Below are 11,085 nucleotides of genomic sequence, written 5' to 3' on the forward strand. Positions count from 1 at the left end.
GCTAGATTGTACAATTAAAAAGAAAGACAAGGCGCCTGGGTGGCTCAGTCAGTTAAGCAACTGACGTGGGCTCAGGTCATGATCTCACAGTTCATGAGTTTGAGCCCCACATCAGGCTCTATGCTGACACCTCAGAGCCTGGAGCCTGCTTCAGATTCTGTGTCTCCTTCTCTCTCTGCCCTTTCCTCTCTCTCTCTCTCTCTCTCTCTCTCTCCCTCTCTGTCTCAAAAATAAACATTAGGGGCGCCTGGGTGGCGCAGTCGGTTAAGTGTCCGACTTCAGCCAGGTCACGATCTCTCGGTCCGTGAGTTCGAGCCCCGCGTCAGGCTCTGGGCTGATGGCTCAGAGCCTGGAGCCTGTTTCCGATTCTGTGTCTCCCTCTCTCTCTGCCCCTCCCCCGTTCATGCTCTGTCTCTCTCTGTCCCAAAAATAAATAAACGTTGAAAAAAAAAAAAAATTTAAAAAAAAAAAAAAAAAATAAACATTAAAAAAAATTTTAAGAAAGATAAAGAAGTCACAGTTCTGCCAAATTCAAAGCTCTTTCAACAAATCTTAACAGGAATGCACATTCCATTGAAGTGGTAAGTGACCTGGCTAGAAATCTACAGATTATAATCTGACTTGAAAATCAGAAATGATATGACCCAAATCCAAGAGGGAATGCTAACTGACCACCTCCTTGAAGTTCTAAAATCCCTATTTTGGATGATAAATAAGATTCAGGGTGTCCCATTACTGTGACAGATATGGATGCAGACACATCTAAATCAGGTACTCTAGTTGTTTAGAAGTCTCAGCAAACTGAAAACACACTCCCCAAAATTGAGAACCACAATCTTAGAGATGAATTCATACGCGGAGCAGCACTTTCATGGAGAAAAAAGTAAAATCAACATCAGGGATGCCTCAACTTCCCAAAACGTTTTAAGCCAGAAAAAGGAAACGCAGTGAAAGAAGCTGAGGCTAGATGTAAGGACTGAATGAAATGATAGGCCACCGTAGCTAGAAACTCCTCATTCCATTGCTGAATTCCTAAAGGGTCGCGTGGTTTGGATGAGATGAGAGGAATTTAGAAGGGTGGTGCTATCCCGAGTAACATACAAGCCTATCCCTGCCATGTAGGGGAAATCAGCCCCTGGCATAGTGCCTGCCCACGGTGGGCATGCATTCAACATTTGCTGAGCGCAACCAAAACCGGAACAGAAGCATTTCTGAACTCCGCGAAGCCGCGCTACCCGGACACGAGGTGGCGCTGTTCCCCATCACGGGGTGGGAAGGCGGGGCTTAGAGAGAGGGTGTGGCCATGTTCTCGTAGCCAATGGACAACCTGCCTGCTGTTCACTCTCTTGACAGCCAATGAGCAGGGAGCTGTGGCCTCGAGAGAGGAAACGCCCCGACGCGCGGTGGGCTTTTACTCTGACCCCGGAAGCAAGGGAGCTTCTGCACTAGCGGAGGCGGGCGCGGTGGGATGTAGCCTTGAAGGACGCCCCCGCCCCTGAGGCCGTACCCGGTCCCCGAGCCCCATCCTCCGCCGCCCGTCCTGACCCGCGGCACCCTGCAGGACGGAACCTCCAAGGGCTACCCCGGGAGCACCCACCCTTTCCGGGGTCAGGCGGGGGGCCGGGGGGGCGGGGGGGAGGGGGGAAGGGACCACCCCGCTGCGCGCCCAGCTCGTATTTCAATCACGCTGACCCCACTTGCCCCCATCTACGTCTACAACCCTTGCAAGCAGGCGACCCTCCCTCGCTCGGGAAGCCCCCAGCCGACACTTCCACCCTGCGTGTTCTCTGTAGCCCCCCCTACCTCCCCAACTAGCACGTAAACCCTGAAGTCAGGACTGGCTCAGGTGTGTTTGCATCTCCCGGCAGTCCTTACCAGAGGGCGGGGGCTCTTACACATTACCCAACTCAGCCTAACTCCTGGGACAATGCTGGTTCCCTGTGCCTGATCATAATAGAATGAGGCTTTCCTGTCACTCCATTACCAGGCAAAGAAAAGTGGATCGCAGGGGGAACAGAGTGACTCCAACTACTTCTGATTAGTCTTGTCCATGATTCCGAACATGATGTTTTCTGCCTGAAGGCGCATGAACTGAGCCCGCCTGAGGCACATGGGCTGAATTTGGGTGCTCAGAATAGAAGACGAGGAAACCAATTAGGTTTAGCCCTAGAGACTTGGTTTAGGAGCCTCCTTCCTAACAGAGCATGTGGCCAGACCTGAAGTCAAAAATAAAAGTGGGGTACTTAAAGTTTATGCTGAGCGTGCAGTAGAACATGGACTCACTCCTGACTGCTGTGAGCTACAGAAACTAGCCCCAGGTTCTAATGGTTTCAGAAGAGAACGCTAGCTCACCATAGGAAGGCCTCCACAGAATTTGCTGGGAATGTCCAGGAGAGCCTGGATATCAAGTGTCTGTCTCTAGGAGCCCTGGTGACTACTATGCCAGGACTAGGAATGGCTCCAGACTTCCTCACTTGCCACTGTGGTTTTTCTGGTTGAAAAAGGTGAAGCCGGAAGAAGAAAGGAAGTACTGTGCTCTTATGGATGTGAGTGTCTTCCTTCCTCCATGCTCCGTCTCAGGGACCTAGACCCAGTCTGTGGACAGGAGACCGGGATTCCTAAGTGCCTATTTTCTTGATCCTCCAGATGTACTTCCCACCCTTCCCACCCTGCCCTGTGCCCTGGCAGGCGGGCCTTTATGGACTGCATTCATGGACTCCCTCGTGCCATGGATTCAGTCTGCAGGTAGCCCTCACAGGTAAATGAGATCAAGGTATTCGGTCCCCTGGCTTCCTCCGTCCAAGACCCTAGTTTGACATGGCAGTGTCCTTCTACCAAAGGCCACAGATCTTGTCAGGTGGCTCTGTCCTACAAGTCTCCCTCTTTCTAGAACCACTTCTGCCTCCTTCAGGTCTAGGGGTGAACATGGCTTCCAACTGGGGTGCCTGGGTGGCTCGGTTTGTTAAGCATCTGACTCTGGATTTCAGCTCAGGCCATGATCTCACAGTTGGTGGACTCAAGCCCCACTTTGGGATCTACTCTGACAGCTTAGAGCCTACTTGGGATTCTCTCTCTTCCCCTCTCTCTCTCTGTCCTTCCCCTGCTCATGCTCTTTGTCTCTCTCTCTCTCAAAATAAATAAACATTTTTTTAAAAAATGGCTTCCAACTGCTGCTGGCCTCAGGGTGCTTCACTGTCCCTTGATGATTTCCCTTAACCCTGCTTCACCTTTGAAAATAGTCCCTTCTTTAAAGTCTTTTCATTCCCCCTGGGAGAATGCCATCTGTTTCCTAACAGGCCCCTAGCTGACATGCTGAGTTTTCTTTTACTCTCCTTTGATCCTAGAGTCAACCTCATTCACCAGACAAATATAATATCTACAATATGCCAAGGATGCAAAGCTACACACTAGGGTTGCAAAGATGAAAGACAGAGGTTACAGACAGTCAATGTCATGGACAATGATGACTGCGTTGGAGGTCAGTGCCGGCCGGGGCACAGCCTGGGATGGAAATGGTCAAGGGGGCATCACAGAGGCACAGGCAGCCAGGCAAAGATAGGGGACAGGTTAGAATGGTTCCAGGCAGAGGCAGCATAAAGATATGGGGTGCAGGGGGGAGCTGCAGGCAGCTGGACATTGCAAGAGCGATAGGAGTCCCAGGTGGCAGTCACTGCAGAGGTCACAGAAACCAACCTGTGGAAGCCCTTGGATCCCAGTGGGGGCCTCTGGAGGACTTGGATGGGACAGTGGATGGTCAGATCTCCATTATGGCAGAGACCAACAGCCTGGAGGAGGCAAGTTTGGGAGCAGGGAGGTCAGGAAGGGTCTCCTGTGGGAAGGGAGGTGAACCATAATGCCCACAGCAGGGGGACCAGAGTGCAGATGAAAAATCAAGCGTCTGCGTGCTGCTCACAAGTCGCACAGGGGCGGGGGCTGCCAGAGAAAGAGGTCGCAGTCTGGTGGGACTGTCAGATGCCTGGCTGGGCCATTTGGGTTGATGGGGGGGGTGGGGGCCTGGTGCCATTCCCATGATAAAGGAGGCAAGAAACCTGTGCGGATGATGTGTTCTGCTTGGACTTTGTTGAATTTGTGGTACCAATGGGATAAGCAAATGAAGACACCCATGAGGAAACAGGATATAGGTCTAAAGCTCCGAATAGCCTGGACTACAGTAAGACACTTAATAATCATTTTAAAGACATTAGAGAAATGGCATAGGCCACGAGTACAGATAAGCTTCCTACTGCAATGCTATTTGTTGAGAAGTGGACCAGTGAACAGTAAGTACAACACTGAACATTTCTTCCAAACTGACTACACGCCAGGCACTATATCAAGGACTTTCTGGCGAATACCTTTCCCTCACTTACGGTAGCCCTCACAGCAACCCTATGAGGCACTGACTGGCGTTATCCCCATTTTACAAATGGGAAACCAGCCTCAGAGAATTTCGGTGATTTGCCCAAGGCCACACAGCCAGGAAATGTCATAACTGATGGTTGACTCCTGATCCTGGGCTTTTTCTACATCATTTTCCTGAATGGACTCCTCTGTGATTCGGTCTATACCAGGATTTTATTTTTATTTCTTCATGTTGCTTGCCTCCAAGAACAAGTAAGCCATAAAGATAAGGCTAGAATTGCCTGCCCTTTTGCTACAGACTGTGAGCTCTCAAATCTGTACCTGTTTTAGGCAGACACAGGGGGAGGAAGCCCTTCAACTAATACTAACTGCTCTCTCCTAACCGCACTCCAGATGGTTTGTGTTTCAAGTCAAGTAAACAGCTGTTCAGAAAATTCAAGCAGGGTGTGACTTGTGCAGAGAGGTAAAAAGGCAAACCCACTTCTGTTACTCCCTGTTTAAAGCATTCTGTTGGCTCCTCAATGCCTCCAGGATGAAGTCCACATCCGGCCCTCATCTACCTCTCCAGTTGCACCAACTACTCCCACCACAAACCCAACAACCTAGCTGTGCAGACCTGCTCACCATTCCTGAACATTCCAGCGAGGGTCAGTCGACTGCCTTTTCACCCAATCTTTTACTGTGAAAACTGTCAAACATACGGAAAGCTGGAGGGGAATTTACAGCACATGCTCATATATCCGCCACTCAGACTCTACAATTAATGTTTTATGAGCTCTGCCTTATCACATAGCTATCCCTCCCTCTATCCATTTTGCTTTTTATGCATTTCAAGGTAAAGTGTAGACATCTATACACGTCCTCTAAATACTTCAGCATGCACCTTATTAACAAGAGTTTCACATTTGTTTTTGGTTCTTTTTTTTCCCCCTCTTCAAGGCAGAATTAACATACAGCAAAAGGTACAAATCCGAGAAGCATGTATCGGTTTTCTTGTTGTAACAAATCCTCACACATTTAGTGTCTTAAAACAACACAAATTTATTCTCCTGCACAGAATTCTATGGGTTAGAAGTCCAAAATGAGACTGGACCAAAGTCAAGGTGTAAGCGGTTTGTTCCTTCTGTAGGCTGTAAGCAGACAATCTATTTCCTTGCCATCTTCATCTTCTAGAACATTCCTTGGCTCGGAGCTGCCTCCTCCCCACATCCTCAAATAGCTCCAACTCTGACCTCCCACCTCCCTCTCAAGAGGACTCTGTGGTCACACCTGGATAATCCAGGATAAACCCCCCATCTCAGTGTCATTAATTTAATCCCACTGTGCCCTTCCTTTTGCTACAAAGTTATTCATTCACAGGTTCTGGGGATTAAGATGTGGTCATCTTGGAGAGCCACTTTTCAGCCTGGCACATGCACCATTTAATGAGTTCTTACAAATGCATACACCTGTGTAACCCAAACCCCTGGCAAGCCCTGGAACATCCTGATATGCCCCAGAAAGTTCTCTCATACTCCCTCCTCACCAGTCCCCCCTCCCACTCCCACTGCTCAGGGGCAACCACGGTTCAGATCTTTTGGCCTCTTTTAGAACCTCCTACAAATGGAATTGTACAGTGTTTTGTCTTTTGTTTCCAGCTTCTTTCACTAGAACAATGTCACTGAGACTTATCCGTGTCGCGGGTATCAGTATCAGTCTGTTCCTTTTTATTACTGAGCAGCATTCTATCATATGAACCGGCCACTATTGGTTTATCCATTCACCTGCTGGTGGACTTCGAGCTGTTTCCACTTTTTGTCTGCCTGTACTTTTGGACCAGCTGCTGACAGTGCTCCTTCGGCCCATAGTAACTGCCTGCCCCTGCATAAGCTCCTGTCACACGCAATCAGCACCACATTTATTGGCCTTCCAGGTCCTCTTTCAAGGTCCAGTACCTCTTTCAAGACCCCCTCGGGAGCCTTTGGTAAACCACTGCCCCACCCCCGGAAAAGTGGTCCATCCCTTCTCTGTACCCCGGGCACACATCGGTCTCCGCATCTGACCATGTGTGACCCTTACTTGTCTACAGGCCTGTCTCTCCCCACTCAGGACCACATCCCCAAGAGCAGGAACCAGGGCTTTCATATCTGCACTTGGAACCATCCCTTAGGGTCTGCATGATGTCTTTCGGTCACTGTTTTCCCAGTGAGTGACACCCAGAGCGGGGTGTCCAGGTTGTGGCTGGAAACGACAATGCTAAAGAACGCAGATACCGGAAAGGACTCTCAAGGATGTGACTGGAAACCACAACGTTAAAAAACGCGGATTCTGGGAAGGACTCTCAAGGATGTTGTTGGAAACCACAATGGTAAAGAATGCGGATGCCGGAAAGGACTCTCAAGGACAAGGCAGGTTGGACAGTGTCTCGTGAGACCTGGGGGCACCGTGGAGGTCACACCACTGGAGGAGGAAGACAATGAACATCCTGGGCCCTTGTCCATGACAGCCGAGGGCAAACCCAGGAAAAAGCTGAATTGTGGCCCATTTCCTCAGCAACAGAAAAACCCAGGGATTAGCGACACTCACAGAGATGTTCTTGGCATGGAAACCCGTAAAGGGATTAGCCAACCTGACACCCAAGAGGCACAACATAGCCAAGACCTTGCTTCTTTTGGCAAGTGTCAGAGCCCCGTGGCAGAGAAACCTTTTCTGCCCTGAGCGCTCGCAAATCCCCAAAGCTGTGGAGGCCTATGGAAAACACTGGCTAATCAGCCCCTCCAAGTCTAGAAAAGCCTCGAATTGAATCCAAAGCCAAGGTAGCCTGCTAACAGACCTGAACATCCACACTGGGCAGACCATTCATCATGTGCACTGGGAAGTCAGCGCCGTGCCTCTGGGGAACGCGGTGGGGCTCCAGCCAGCTGGCGTCAGTGGGGAACCTTCTCATGTACGGAACCACCAGGAGTGCCTTGTGGAGCACCGCTAAACCCCTGCTTTTGAGGGGCCCTTCAGCTACCTGCTCTGTCTGGTCCAGAATGGGGACCAGGAGCTTGAAAAGGTCCCCTCCCATGTATGGAATCCGAATTTATCCAGGACAGATTCCAGTGGCTTAAAATCAGAGATTAAGCATCTATTTAGGTGCGAGAACATCTAACCCTTACCCAAAAGAGCTAATTTTTCAGACTTGGGCTCTGCCTTCTAGGAAACATTATAATGCCATTGAGATGGTAAGAGATAAACTTGAATAAAGGATATACTCAAATATTCGAAGGATTTTTTTTTAATAAATACAAACAAAAGCAGGAGCATACTCACCAGTGCAATGGGACTTTTTGCTGACACTCACCCCAGCGTAGACACAAAAGCTTCTTTCTAGAAACCAACACGGAAGGGCTCCCCATGCTGCTGAAGTGGGCTCAAGACAGGACTCTTCTACAGGACAGTGCCCATTTGCCCCCTTATGGGGCTCGACACCACTTTGTCATAGGGAAAAACCTCCCTGTCAGGGACACAGAGAGACCTGAGTGAAAATCCTGGTTCTGCCACTGACCAGCTGTGCCTTGGGATGATGCCTGTTTCCAGAATCATCTCTAGGATTAAGTAAAGCCAATGCACATAGGGTCGCTGGCACAGTGGAGCCTGGGCCTCCGTGAGAGGTGGGTGTGGCAGTAGGTATTCACTCATTAGTAAGACACAGACCTTCCCGTGCTCGTGTGAAAGGGCCTCTCCTCACTATGGAGAGGAGCTGACCAATGGCCTATGTCTCCCATGTCATGTCCTGACTGCAAGGCCCTTGTCCCTGCCCTGAGAATACACAGCAGGAACTCTTGCCTCGTTTCCCCTTCCCACAGCTCACTCAGGCTGACGATTGTAAAACAAAACTGCCAGATCCTGGTGGCAGAGGATAGGAGGACAAGGGTGAAACCGGGTGCACGGAGCATGGGGGCGCTGATCCTGCATAGCCAAGGCCCACAAAGCCCCTTCTCCTTCTGTCCTCCCTGAGCCCAGCCCCATCGTGGCTCTAAGATCTTGATTATCAATCTGGCTATTAATCTGAGCTGGCTGCCTGCACCTCATTCGTCCCTGTACTGATGTGGATAATGCATGATGATATATCATCTTTTCATCTTTAGCAGAAGGAAAACAATAATAGAGGTAGAAGTAGTAATGATAATAAAAAAATAAGAAGTCTTGGGGTGCCTGGATGGCTCAGTCGGTTAAGCATCTGACTTCGGCTCAGGTCATGATCTCATGGCTTGTGAGTTTGAGCCCCGTGTCGGGCTCTGTGCTGACAGCTTGGAGCCTGGAGCCTGCTTCAGATTCTGGGTCTCCCTCTCTCTGCCCCTCCCCTGCTTGCACCGTGCTCTCTCTCTCTCAAAAATAAATAAACATTAAAAAAATTTTTTTAATAAGTAGTCTCTAAGCTAGGGCACCTGGATGGTTCAGTCAATTAAGCGTCTGACTCTTGGTTTTGGCTCAGGTCACGATCTCACAGTTCATGAGTTTGAGCCTGGCATCAGGCTCTGCACTGACAGCTCAGAGCCTGCTTGGGATTCTCTCTCCCTCTGTCTCTCTCTCTTCCCCTCCTCAGCTCATTCTCTCCCTGCCTCTCTCTCAAAATAAATAAATAAATGTGGGTTGTTTTTTTCTTTTTAAGTCTCTAAGCTGGAGAGGAATGAAGAACCTGGGACACAAGTTCAATGGCAGAGGAGCCTGACACGCTCTCCTGCTTTTCCTGGTGCCACTTGTAGACTGGGTTCTCAAGCAGCCCCAGAGCTTCCAGACCCATGTGCTATAACTTCACAAATGGCCGTTTGCTTGCCCGGCACTCTTTGCTTCAGCAAATGGGGAGCTATATAGGAGGAATGGGGCAAAAAGCCCAAATCAGTAAAAATAATGAACTGGAGCCAGCAAGGGTCAGGCTTGGAAGCAAAGGCTCTGAGACTTTGGCCTCAATCACCTGTTACAATTTTGCTGCTGCCACCATCTGCCTGGAGCCTCTCTTCCTGACCCCTGACCTGGGTCCCTCTGCAATTCAACCTCACCCCTTAATCTTATCAACCCTATTCATCTACCTTCATTCCGGCACTGAGCTAGCCTGGCTGCCCTCTACCCTGTCTCCCTGCCCTACCCCCTCTTTGGCCTTCTATATCCATATTTAACCCTTGATCCTCTAAAGCAAGGACCAGCTATATAAATTGCACAACCCAGTATCAAATCAAATTCTGGGGCCCTTATTCAAAAGTTAAGAATTTCAAGACAGCGATAGTAAAGTATAAGTTAAGGGCAGTACCCTTCTGAGTGTGGGACCCTGGAAGACCACATAGGTCATATGTCCTTGAAGCTGAGCTGACTCACATCACTCTCACGTGTGTTCAACCTAAGGGGCCTATGACACCATATAAAGATTTCTCTTCCAGTTGATCACCCCACACCCCATCTGTGTGGTCATCTTAACAGTAACCTGGTTGAGGGACCGCATCAAACTAAAAAGCATCTGCACAGCAAAGGAAACCATCAACAAAATCAAAAGGCAACTTAAGGAACAAGAGAAATTATTTGCAAATCATATATCTGGCAAGAGGTTAATATCCCGAATATATAAAGAACACATACAACTCAATAACAATAAAATCCGATTCAAACCTGAGCAGACTACCTGAACAGCAACTTTTCTAAAGAAGTGCTTAACATTAGGGAAATGCAAATTGAAACCACAAGGAGATACCACCTTATACCTGTTAGAATGGCTATCGTCAAGAAGACAAGAGACAACAATGTTAGAGAGAATATGAAGGGAAAGGAAGCCTTATGCACTGTTGGTAGGAATGTAAGTTGGTGAAGCCACTATGGAAAATAGTATGGAGGTTCCTCAAAAAACTAAAAATACAGGGGCGCCTGGGGCGGGGGGGGGGGTCAGTCGGTTGAGAGTCCAATTCTTGATTTCGACTCAGGACATGATTGCAGGGTCATGGGATCAAGCCCTGCACTGCGCATCAAGCCTGCTTGGGAATCTCTCTCTCTCTCTCTCTCTCTCTCTCCCTCTCCCTCTCCCTCTCCCTCTCCCTCTCCACCATTTGTACACGTGCTTTCTCTTTCTCTCTTTCTCTCTAAATTAAAAAAAAAGAGGGGCGCCTGGGTGGCGCAGTCGGTTGAGCATCCGACTTCAGCCAGGTCACGATCTCTCGTTCCGTGAGTTCGAGCCCCGCGTCGGGCTCTGGGCTGAGGGCTCAGAGCCTGGAGCCTGTTTCCGATTCTGTGTCTCCCTCTCTCTCTGCCCCTCCCCCGTTCATGCTCTGTCTCTCTCTGTCCCAAAAATAAATAAACGTTGAAAAAAAAAATTTAATTAAAAAAAAAGATTTAAAAAAATAAATGTAAATACAACCGCCATATGATCCAGCAATCTCACTTCTGGGTATAAACCCAGAGGAAGTGAAATCAGGATCTTGAAGAGATCTCTGCACTCCATGTTTTTTCACAATTATTCACAATAGCCAAGATGTGGAAACAACCCAAATATCTTTCACCCAATAGATAAAGAAGATGTAGGGTGTGTGTGTGTGTGTGTGTGAATATCTTTATATTCCAATGTGTGTATGTGTGTGCATAGGCGTGTGTGTAAACATGGAATATTTTTCAGCCACAAGAAAGAAGGAAGTCCTGCCCTTTGTGACAATGTGGATGGACCTTGAAGGCATTATGCTCAGTGAAAGAAACCAGACAAAGAAATATTGTATGATCTCA

This window comes from Leopardus geoffroyi, chromosome A2, assembly GCF_018350155.1.
Source record: "Leopardus geoffroyi isolate Oge1 chromosome A2, O.geoffroyi_Oge1_pat1.0, whole genome shotgun sequence".
NCBI lineage: Eukaryota > Metazoa > Chordata > Mammalia > Carnivora > Felidae > Leopardus > Leopardus geoffroyi.